This window comes from Colobus angolensis, unplaced genomic scaffold (genome assembly GCF_000951035.1).
Source record: "Colobus angolensis palliatus isolate OR3802 unplaced genomic scaffold, Cang.pa_1.0 Scaffold94, whole genome shotgun sequence".
NCBI lineage: Eukaryota > Metazoa > Chordata > Mammalia > Primates > Cercopithecidae > Colobus > Colobus angolensis.
The window spans coordinates 6470965-6482975 of record NW_012123376.1 but is presented as its reverse complement, the minus strand read 5'-3'; the positions used below and the strand labels follow the sequence as shown (position 1 = coordinate 6482975).

Here is a 12011-nt window from a genome sequence, read left to right as displayed (position 1 = left end):
GTAGCTATGTTGATTTCATGTCTTTGCTATTGTGAATAGTGCTCTTTGAACATACAAATGCATATGTCTTTTTGGTAGAATGATTTATTTTCCTTTGTATATATACCCAATAATGGGATTCCTTGTTCACATTGTAGCCTGTTTTAAGTTCTCTGAGAAATCTCCAAACTGCTTTCCACAGTGGCCGAACTAATTTACACTCCCACCAACAGTTCATGTGTTCTCTTATCTCTACAACCTTGCCAACATCTGTTATTTTTTGACATTTTAATTTTAGCCATTCTGACTGGTGTGAGATGTTATCTTATTTTGGTTTGGATTTGCATTTCTCTAATGATTACATTAGAGCATTTGTTCTATGTTTTTTGGGGGGAGCATTTATTCATATGTTTGTTGGCTGCATGTGTGTTTCCTTTCTAGAAGTGTCTCTTCATTTCCTTTGCCCACTTGTTAACGGAGTTGCTTATTTTTTGCTCATTGGATTCAGTTCCTTGTAGATTATAGATTCTGAATATTAGAACTTTGTCAAATGCATAGTGGGCAAATATTTTCTCCCATTCTGTTAGTTGCTTGTTTATTCTGTTGGTAGTTTCTTTTTTTCCCTGTATGAAAGCACTTTGATTTTATGCTGTTCTTGTTTCATACTGTTGTATACTGCGCTCACACATAACTATAACCACTTGGCCTTCATCTGTCAACAAAACCACTCAGTGTCTACAACAAGAACTATCCAATGAAACTCTCTTGCCCCTCTCTGACTTCTCATTTATCTAACAAAAATCCAGCATAAATCTTATACAACTCAATATTCCCCAGGTCATAAAAAAATCCAGTTCATGTAAGTAATGTATTATGTACAAAAACAGGCATTTTTAAAAATTGAAACATTCTTCTCAAGTTATTACTAGTTTATATTAAGAAAATATGTAACATTTTAATTTCACAAAGAATGTTTTCCTTATGACAAGAAAAATTTCCTTCAGATTTTCTAAAACAAAACCAAAACATTTAGCTGTGCAGCAGAATGTGAATATTTAAACAGTCTTGCAAGGGAAATTTAATTTTTAGCCTTACGTTGGTTCATTAGAAAATATTATTTGAGCAGTTCTGACAGAAAGAACCACATTCCTTGGATAGAAAGAAGTATCTCCCCTATTTTATCTCTAGGAATTGATACCTTGCTGAATTCTTTTATGAAGAATGAAACTTTCCTACCTTTGTTTAAGGCAGAATCATCTTTCTTTGTTGATACGACTTGTAGTTAAACTAAGCAATGCACTTTTTCAACTACCTTTTCTATCATAAGCTATTATGAATGAATAAAGTGAAAAAGATTTGTGTGGAAAGATAGAAACAAGTAAGACTGAAATATAGTGAAACCTTAAGATGAGAGAATGATCTAAGAGTGACTACTTTGAAAGATAATGTTGAGCAATCAGGCTAAGGAAAGGTCATGATTCAGTGCACAAGATTGTGTGTGTGAGGGGGGCAGGGAGGGGGGTGTCAAGAGTCCACACCAGCTAAATATTTAGTCTTTACCTGAGTGAAAATTATGTTACCACCTCTGCCCAGGGCTTGTAGCAGTAAATTTTCCTATCTCCATCTGAAAGTCATGATCATTGCTTGGCAGGAGACATAATTTATGGTTCATCACTATCTATATAAAATATAAAACACATCAAAATATGTGTTTTATATTATATGCTGCAGAGAACCTCTGCCTCTCTCTGCAGCACAATGGTGAGAATATTCTGTGCATGTAGTTGTGCTGAGCTAAGTAAAGAGGCAAAATGAGAATGAAAGATCTCTGGCAAGTAGATCTTCAACAAGTTGTTGACAAATATAAGTACAAATAAGTATTCTAAATCAATCCATAAGTATAGAATAAGTGCTTCATGTCATTCTCTAAACAAATACTTGAAAGTTTTATGTGTAATCATTATAGCAGTTTTTTATCTATGATATTTTCCTCTTTTATTTAACATTTTTTATTTGTCAAGTATCATCAATCTTTATCCATTTTAAATCTATGAGATTACATTGTACACAGTTTATTTCTTTTCTATATCTTTTTTCTCTTTACTCACATTTGTTATATTGTAACAGTAAATTTTCAACTTATTTTACAAAGCAATTAATAAACGTTTGTGTGTTTGCTTTACAGTCTAACTAATACTTGTGATGTTTACTGACTGTCTTTTCAACTTAGTCTACTAAGTCTTTAATACTGGTGACTGAGCTGCTTGAAGTGAATTCTGGACAAGGTGGAGAGCACTCCTTGATTTAGGGTCTGATAAAAACTAATAGTCTTTCAATTTATCCAGTAAAATGGGTCAGAACAATTCAACTATATGGTATATTTTGTTTCCAAAATTAAAAACGTCCTAAAAATCACTGTGCTTCTATTTCAGCAGTAGTGGGTGAATGGAGCTACAATCTGTATTTTATACCTTGAAAGAAACATCACACTCATACACATACACACAATAACTCCTTGAAACTTCATTTAGGACGCAGACTCTGAGACTTAGTTCTCTCAGCCTTCAGAATGTGTAAGTCTTGCCAACTCATTCAGGATACCTCCTTCTTTTTTTCCCACCAGGTCTTAACGTTATAAATGTTATAGACCAATATGCTATGTTTTGGAGTAGTAAAATGATCATCATCCCTCTGGATTAATTCAGAACTTTAACAGGAGAGTTGCGGTAATACAGAGGTAAGAAAATGAGGATCTACTGCTGTTCTCTGATAGATTTAATCAAATTACATCTGGTGCTTTCTCTTAAAGAATGGAGAAAAAGCTGTTAGCAGATGGAGAGTTGCATATCAGGGGATGCATTAATTTGCTCCACAGTAATTTTTCAGGACACGTCTGTACAGACCAGTTAAGTAAGCTAAATATGTGTATAGTATGTACACTTTTCAAGTGTTTAATACTAGCACTTATTTATGCAGCTCACCCAGAAATGTTGTATTGCTATCACTTTGCTCTTTTATTAAGGAAGTTAAGTTCTAGAGGTTCCATTTCTCTCATTTTACTATAATAACTCTTACGTCTAAGGTCAGGAAAACAAGATTGTGTATCTGTTAACTGTCAAATACATGTATATGAATAACATATTCAGGATCTGGGAAAGTACTCATTGGTTAAATTGATGAACATAGAAAAACTGGCCAGATGTGGTGGCTCACACCTATAATGCCAGTGCTTTGGGAGGCCAAGGTGGGTGGATCACTTGAGATCAGGAGTTCAAGACCAGCCTGGCCAACATGCTGAAACACTGTCTCTACTGAAAATATAAAAATTAGCCAGGCAAGGTGGTACATGCCTATAATCCCAGCTACTTGGGAGACTGAGGCAGGAGAAATGCTTGACCCCAGGAGGTGGAAGTTGCAGTGAGCCAAGATCACACCACTGCACTCCCACCTGGGCAACACAGTGAGACTCCATCAAAAAAAAAAAAAAAAAAGAAAGAAAGAAAAGAAAACAAAACAAACAAAACCCATGGTGACATAGAGTCGTTTCAACATGGACTTTGATTAGTGGACCACAGTTTTCATCTTTTGAATCATTATGGATTACTGATAGCTCAGAGTCAATGTGTATTATCAACTGAATAACTGCAAATGTTTCTTCCTTGAGTGCATATTTACACAGTTAATTGGCCAAGTCTTTCTTCAAGTGAGAAAATTACGTCACCTGTGGATGTCAGATGATGGTTCTTTGCTCCTGACACTCTAGGATCCCATCATCCCTACTAAAATTAATTAGCCAATTTCAATCATCTCACATATTTACTGTTGTGCTGTACAGAATCATCACTGGAGTGTTTTAAATGATATATTTCTCAATCTCATTGTGAATTAAATAATTCCTTGGTCAATTGAGTACATAATTATGAAAAAGTCATATATTATGAATTATATGCAACATTTTTCTCTCTCCAAGTTTTGGAGTTTCTTTCAGTTTATAATACAAATAATTTCAGGCATAATAATTTCAGTAACTGTAGATTAAGTTTTATTCTTGATTCAATGTACTAACCAATTAAATATATGATATCATTCTCAGTGGTATAAACTAAGATATGTAATCCATAATCTTTGATAACTTTTCTCAAACTCTCATTTCCATACGATAATTCAATTTAATATTATGTTTATTTTCAACTGGTCTCATATACATTCCACCATATTTTTTTTTTTACTTTTGAAGATAAGCAAAATACTATGTTATTTACTATGTAAAATTATTATTATTATTTTTTGGTCAGATATTTTCTTGCCCATCAAGTGGCAGGTTGGAGTTTAGTGGCTATGAGGAGTGATGGAAGTGGGACGTAGGGAAACATGGTACCTCTTGTGATTGTCTGGAGAAGGCTTAACCTTAAGTGAGGCCATTACAAAATAAACAAGGATAGCCTTCCAAAGCAAAGATAGAAAAGCTTCTTATGATGAGAAGGAAGTCTCAGAGACTCTGAGAAGATTGTGATATTCACCATTATTTAATTCCATCCAAATGTCCTCATTGCACTTCCCAGAGTCCAGTGTTTTCTTAACTAACTTTCAAATAAAACTTAATTAAGTTTCCAGGTAAAGCCAAGCACTGAAAATCCACTGCAACTTAACAGTCTGCAAGATAAGCTTCATTTTCACTGTAAGATTTTATCATAGCAGCTGCCATATCTAATAAAGCATCTCCTTCAACAGAAACTTCATTTTAGGTGGTAGAGATAATGAATTAATTCTTTTGTCACTGTATAATGTGAAAAGTCAATATTCTATCTATAATGTACACTTGAATCTCTTTCAACCTAACTATCCAGAAAACAAAACCCAATTTTCTATATTTTGCGTACTGTTAAAGAAATTTCTGATTCAATTATTCAGTTAAATAGAATACAGGTTAGAACACAATCCATTTCAGCTAGCATAAAGATGGACAATTTATCTCATAGCGTTTGATAGCTTACTAAATTATTTGGGTGTTTGAAAAACTTACTCTAGGCCGATCCTGGGCTTCTAAAGCCACAGTTTTGCAGTGGGTTTCCTTAGAAGCTCTTCCCTGTCATAATCAGAAGCTGTAGAACCAATAATCACCCTACCAACTTCGGAGATTTCTGATAAAAATATTGCTTCTAAATCCATGGCTTATGCTAGGGTTTGAATGCTTGTGTCTTCTTCAAAAATTTTTAGTAGAACTCACCTTCCAATGCAATAGTGTTAAGCAGTGAGACGTCTAGAAGGTGATTGAGTCAGGAGGAAGGAGACCTCATAAGTGGAATTATCGACCTTCAAAAAGGGATGAAAGGAGATAGCTAGGCCCTTTTTTGCCCTTACACCATAGGAGGATGCTGCAAGAAGGTTCTCGCCAAACAGTGAATGCTGAAGTCTTGATCCTGAATGTCCCAGCCTACCGAAGTACAGGAGATACATTTCGCTTGCTTACAAATTACCCAGTCTCAGGCCTTTTGCCAAAGCAGTACAAATGGACTAGGACAGCCTGTCTGCTATAATCAGAAAGAAATTTTTGCTGAATTGGAGATCTACCAGAATTTTACTGCCTTTAGTTCAGTTTGCAAAACGAATGTCCAGTTCTGTCCCTTTGCTCCATTTGACTACGTTCCAAACTTAAGTTTACCGTGAGTATAAGTTATTGAGGAAATCTTATGAGATTCTCTAATTGGCACCAAAAATATAGGTTTTAGTGTTTCAGCCTCTTCATGTTAAGTTAGGATATTGAATGTTTGTCAAGTGATATAATCTTTAATATTAGCCATATTTTTTAAAAATTTTCTTCCACTTATAGAGTCTCTTGAAATCTCATTTTTATTATACATTTACCCTTTTTCTTGTACTTAAATTATTAGCCACACTTTTTCTGAAATTTTTGAATGGAGGTGAGATTAAATACATATGATCAATTCTCTGTACTATTGCAAGGCTATTTCAGGATTGAAGGAATTTACTAAAATTGATGACCTTAAATTTCAGAAAGACTTTTTTGAACACATTTTATTTGTAATATGTGCCTTAGTTATTATACTAAATGCCCTAGAACTTGCTGCCCTATAAGCACTTTTGGGAAAGAATTATGCCAAATTTCAATATGTCAAGCTGTGATTAATCAACTTTATTCCCCCAAAGATTAAATTACTACTGCAAAAGGTCAATAAATGCTAATGATTGTTATCTGGCCTTACAGCTATGAACAGAATTCTTAAAAAATGATTTTAAAAAAGAAAAGTCATTTTGGAATAACTGATTAGAAAAGTCAACTAAATTTGTTACTTTTGTTGTGAAAAGCTTTGTGATTTATAACTCAACAGACAATTACTGAGTGACTGTTCTTCATAGGATATTGTGCTGAAAAGTACAAAATCAGTCATACGGAATAAATGCTGGTCGGTATTTTCATTGAAACAGAATGAAAAGGAAATGAAACTTCACTCTTTTGATCAACAATACCTATTAAGTACCTACTATGGGAAGCATGTGGCTGATATTTATATTTTGAGGAGCGTATATAAAGAAATTTGTAGATGTCTCTGGAGTTTAAATACAGTGGACTTTCCAAACACTTTGTTATTAAATCCCATCAAAGTTATAGTATATATGAGAAGTTTTGTTTACTATTATACAAACGAAGAAGTGAAGACTCAAAAAAGTTAATATAGTCACAAAGTCACATAGAGAGTATTTTATTTCAAGAGCACCATATTGCTTACAGTCTAAAAAGATACGAAGATATGTGAGTAATGAATTTTACTATAGTGAGTAGATTGATAAACACGTCAGTAGAAACAAAGTATTTTGGATGGCTAGAGAAGAGAGTGACCTGTTTTTAAAGAAAATTTTTTTTTTAATATGAGAGAAAGCAGTGATTATAAAAGTCAGATCACTTTTGATAAGTAGAGATTTATAGAAAAGCATATGCAAAGAGACAATGATATAGGGGTATAGTGTACAATTAGGGGAACAGAAGTTCTGTTAGAGACTGCCTAGGGGAGTTAAAAGATAGCAATATGACTGGTAAATTCGGTTGGTTAATTATTGTGAATGACAGTCCTAGTATAAGATGCCCATCCAGAATCCCAGCACTCCAGGTTGTTGAATTGACAGGAAGAATGCCTATATGGGTTTCTAAGTTTACTCAGCTTTCAGGCTTATGCTATAGTCATTATTAAAATGGCTAGTGCTAATAATGGCTTGTGCTAAAAAAAGTGGCGAGAGATGAGAGCAGGCTGCATAAAGCAGCAAGCCCTTGATATGTGTTTATTACACTCTGAAGCCAAATATTTCCTCTAGTCACTGACACTCTGGGTTTTTAGAACAACATAAGGTAAAAACTGAACTAGAAGATGACCACTGTCAGGAACGGTATGTTAACAAGTAAGTGGTCATTGACTGCAAGATTTAGGATGATATACTATGTATAGATAACTAAAATGGTTCTTCATTCTGTAAAGCTATACTCAGATGATTATATTACTCCTATTCCAAATTATCACTGATGAGGGCTACACACAATTACCCATGCCAACTGTCAAACACACAAAATTACTTTCTTAAGAGCTAAAGTAAAAGCCTTTTTTGCTGATGAGTAAATTGCTGAGTTGGCATATCCTACCAAAGTACATCATGTGCTGAATGAATGTAGCTGCATTAATATCATTAATGTACATTACATAATCTGCCATGTTATCCATCTGTACCAAGCTTCCTATAAGAACCCAGTCAGTGAGGTACCTCAGATGGAAAGATCTGGTATAAACAACCCAAACATTTCTTGATGCGGAAATACCACAACATCCTCAATTATAGCAACTCATGAAACAGCAGCAGGTAGGCCATCAACCTTAACTTCTAAACAAGTAGAAGAGACGGAGAACCAGAACAGAAAACAGAGGATCAGTACCTTTCAAAAATTAGATCAGCATCTTAACAACTTCAGTTCCCAGTAGAAGACAGTGGAAAGATAAGGGGAAGAGCTGCCCATGGACATCTGAGAAGTGTGTTTGAATTAGTTTGCTAAGGCTGCCATAACAAAGTTCCACACATTGGCTGGCTTTAAAAAAACATATTTGTTTTTTCTCATAATTCTGGAAGCTAGAAGTCTGGAATCAAGGTGTCAGCAAGACTGATTTCTTCTGGGGCCTTTGTCTTTGGTTTGTAAACAGTCATGCTCTCTCTGTAGCTTCACATAGTCATACATCTATAGTCTATTTTGTCCAAATTTTCACCCTTTATGAGGATATCAGTTATACTGGATTAGGGCCCACCATAATGACATAATGACATAATTCAGAGAAGGCTGGAAACAGAAAATCTAGCCAAAATTCTGTTAATAGTTCATAAGAATGATTAAGGAAAACCAGGACAGAAATAAAATTGCAACAAAAATAAAACTTTCAAGAAACACTAAAACTAAGAGCAGCAAAATTTGGAGTCCAACTGAATATTATGTACAAATGAAAAGGGAAACTAAAACTATTTTTATATTTTTAACCTGGAAGACTGGAAGTGTTTTGATGCTGATAGTGACAACAGGAGGAAAAATAAGAGATAGGAGAAAATACAATTCAAGACATTTCAATTTGCAGATGGAAATATGCAAACAGAAGTAAAAGTAGACTTGAAACCATGTATATAGAGAAAATACATTTTTTATTTTTTTATTTTTTTTTATTTTTTTTTATTATTGTACTTTAAGTTCTAGGGTACATGTGCATAACGTGCAGGTTTGTTACATATGTATACTTGTGCCATGTTGGTGTGCTGCACCCATCAACCCGTCAGCACCCATCAATTCATCATTTATATCAGGTATAACTCCCCAATGCAATCCCTCCCCCCTCCCCCCTCCCCATGATAGGCCCCAGTGTGTGATGTTCCCCTTCCCGAGTCCAAGTGATCTCATTGTTCAGTTCCCACCTATGAGTGAGAACATGCGGTGTTTGATTTTCTCTTCTTGTGATAGTTTGCTAAGAATGATGGTTTCCAGCTGCATCCATGTCCCTACAAAGGACGCAAACTCATCCTTTTTTATGGCTGCATAGTATTCCATGGTGTATATGTGCCACATTTTCTTAATCGAGTCTGTCACAGATGGACATTTGGGTTGATTCCAAGTCTTTGCTATTGTGAATAGTGCTGCAATAAACATACGTGTGCATGTGTCTTTGTAGTAGAATAATTTATAATCCTTTGGGTATATACCCAGTAGTGGGATGGCTGGGTCATACGGTATATCTAGTTCTAGATAATAACGATGGGAGTGGGAGTGAAGAAGGATCTTATGTGGATCATTTTGAAAATATGCCGAAAATATAATTTTATGAAATTTCTGTTTTAAGGATCAGATATGGAAAATACGATTAAATAAAAAAGTAAGTACTTTTTTCTCAAAAGGCCAAATAATATGAAGATAAAAATTTGAATTTTCTAAGTTTGAAGTTACAGTAGATTTGGGGAGTCATTAATTTGTTTCAAAGCATTTTCTCTAAAATGTTAGACTCATAAGATGTTACACGTAGGTTATAAAGGAATAAAACCATATAAAAATTGGTTTGAGAAAAATTATAATATATACCTTACTTGATTCACAATATAGATTCATATTGGGATACACCATAACTATTAAAAAATTATTCAGTGACACTTGTTAAAGCTTACTAACTAAGAGTTTATCCAGGACTATTGCAATAGGCACTGGGGCCACTGCAATGGGATCTTGCAGTGAGGAAGGGACATTGAGCTCAACTCTGAATACAGCGTGGACAAGTGGGAATTTATAGTCAAGGAGCAGGGTGGGGATCGGTGGATGAAAAATTGCTAAAAAGAAATGTCAGGGAGGATTCTGGCTGAATCGATTCAACAACATTCTTGCTGAAGTCAGGCCACAGTGATAAGACATCAAGTGAGGGATGGTAGTAAATGAAGAACCTAATCCGATATTGAAGATGATCAGATCTTGAGGATGGGTGGTTCTTGCTAAGCTAAATTAGCAGAGTTCTTTGCTAAAACTGGATTTTACAAGGAAGTGCACAGATGGGCAGACTTACCAGAGAATTTAGAAATCTGATTCAATTTTGCCCGACCAAAGAATCTTTTTCAAAAACTTTCCCACAACAAAGAATGATCTAGTATGAAAACCTTATCCAAATGCTATGAATAACATTACTTTTCCAACTTCACTTCCCACTAATTCCTCAACTTACTGCTCATTCAATCCACTCGGTGCACAGAGTTCCTCTCTTTTCCTAAACGCACCAGGAAGACTCTTGCATCTACACCTTTGTACCAATTTTTGCCTTCCTAGAACTCCTATTACTCAAAAATCTAAGTACCCTATACCTTCATCTTCAAATCTCTGTTCAAACACTGTCTTCTCAGTAAGACTGACCCTGCATCTTTCTTAGAATATAAACTATCCCTCAGCCCCAGTGTTGCCAATCTGTATGAACTACTTGTTTATTTTTTATAGCCTTTAATACCTTCTAGCATACTATATACTTGACATACAGTTATGGTGCTTATTGTTAACTTTTTGTCCTGTTTTACCAAAATGTGTGTTCCCCGAAGAAAGACATCTGTGTTTACTTTGCCTACTGATTTATACCAAATATATGACAAAACTAGATACTCAATACATATTTGTTAACTTGAGTAATTTAGTTTTCACTTCATTTATTTTATTTTCAAGACAATTTAGTGTACATTTTTTTTACTAGTTTATATAGAAAAGGTGGCAATTTTTACCTCCCATCTGGCTTGGCATGATCTGTGGCTAAACATATTCTTGTTTCTTTGTTTGCTGTAACTTCTCCCTGCAGAAAGATGAATTTCCTAAAAAGACATTACAGCTTTACTTTTTCTGTTGTTTTTTGTGAGAGGAAAACTGTAAAAGGTTAAAGGGATCATTAATTTCTTAAGGAACAAGAAAACACATTAGAACCCAGAGCCATTCTTACCCATTATTTAGTATTTTTATACCTTTTAAATAACCTGGTGTCCTAAAATAATTGTACAAAATTTCTCCATTTACATATTTATATCTCAGTGAAACAGCACAATGTAGGTCATTACTACTACAGCAGGAGACAACGCACTAGGATATTGGAGACTGATTAGTTGTTATGCTGTGCTTGTTAACATGCAGACCCTTGAGTGAAGATTACATTTGCATATATCTTTTCTTGTCCAGGATGACACACATTTCTCTTTGCCTGCCTAATACTATTATCATGTTTGAACATTCTTGTCCTGGGAATTAATTTTACGCAGGTCTTTCTGCTTGCTCCACATTTTTAGTCTATTTTTGGTTCTTTTAAAATTTATGTTTATATAATTCTGTCATTACCTATTTAATTGTTTAAAGCAGCGTTTTCTCTGACTTTTTTATGTTATTACTTTGGGTTTAACTCCTCAGAGATAATATGGGTAGGATTTGACCATGAGACACTGTGGTTTTTTAAATATTTAAGACTGACAGTATTCTCTCTGCTGTATTTCATAGAGCATGTTTATTACCTTAAACATTTAAAACTTGTCTATTTTTTTCCAAACACTCTCAACCCTCTTTTCTACTCTAAGCAAATGTAAGTATACAGCTGTTATCAAACATAATACATATTAATCCAACTAGAGATTTACTACATGAACAAATAGGAAATGCCTCTGAACAGGATATATACATAAAAATGCAAGTTTAAAATATATATATATGGACCAGGAAGAGTGGTTCACGTCTGTAATCCCAACACTTTGGGAGATCGAGGCAGGTGGACCATGAGGTCAGGAGTTCAAGACCAGCCTGCCCAACATGGTGAAACCCTGTCTGTACTCAAAATACAAAAATTAGCTGGATGTGGTGGCATACACCTAATCCCAGCTACTTGGGAGGCTGAGGGAAGAGAATCGCTTGAATCTGGAAGGTGGAGATTTCAGTGAGCCGAGATCGTGCCATTGAACACTCCAGCCTGGTGACAGAGCAAGACTCAACCAAAAAA

General features: G+C 34.7%; 1 long non-coding RNA gene across 1 annotated transcript in view; it reads left to right on the top strand.

Annotated features, from left to right (window-relative positions):
• The first annotated feature begins 2166 nt into the window (after positions 1 to 2166).
• LOC105504654 overlaps positions 2167 to 12011 on the top strand; it is a 65873-nt gene continuing 56028 nt past the window's right edge. Inside the window, exon 1 of the long non-coding RNA XR_001000639.1 lies at positions 2167 to 2288. This is a non-coding gene — a long non-coding RNA (uncharacterized LOC105504654). The remainder of the gene's footprint in view (positions 2289 to 12011) is intronic.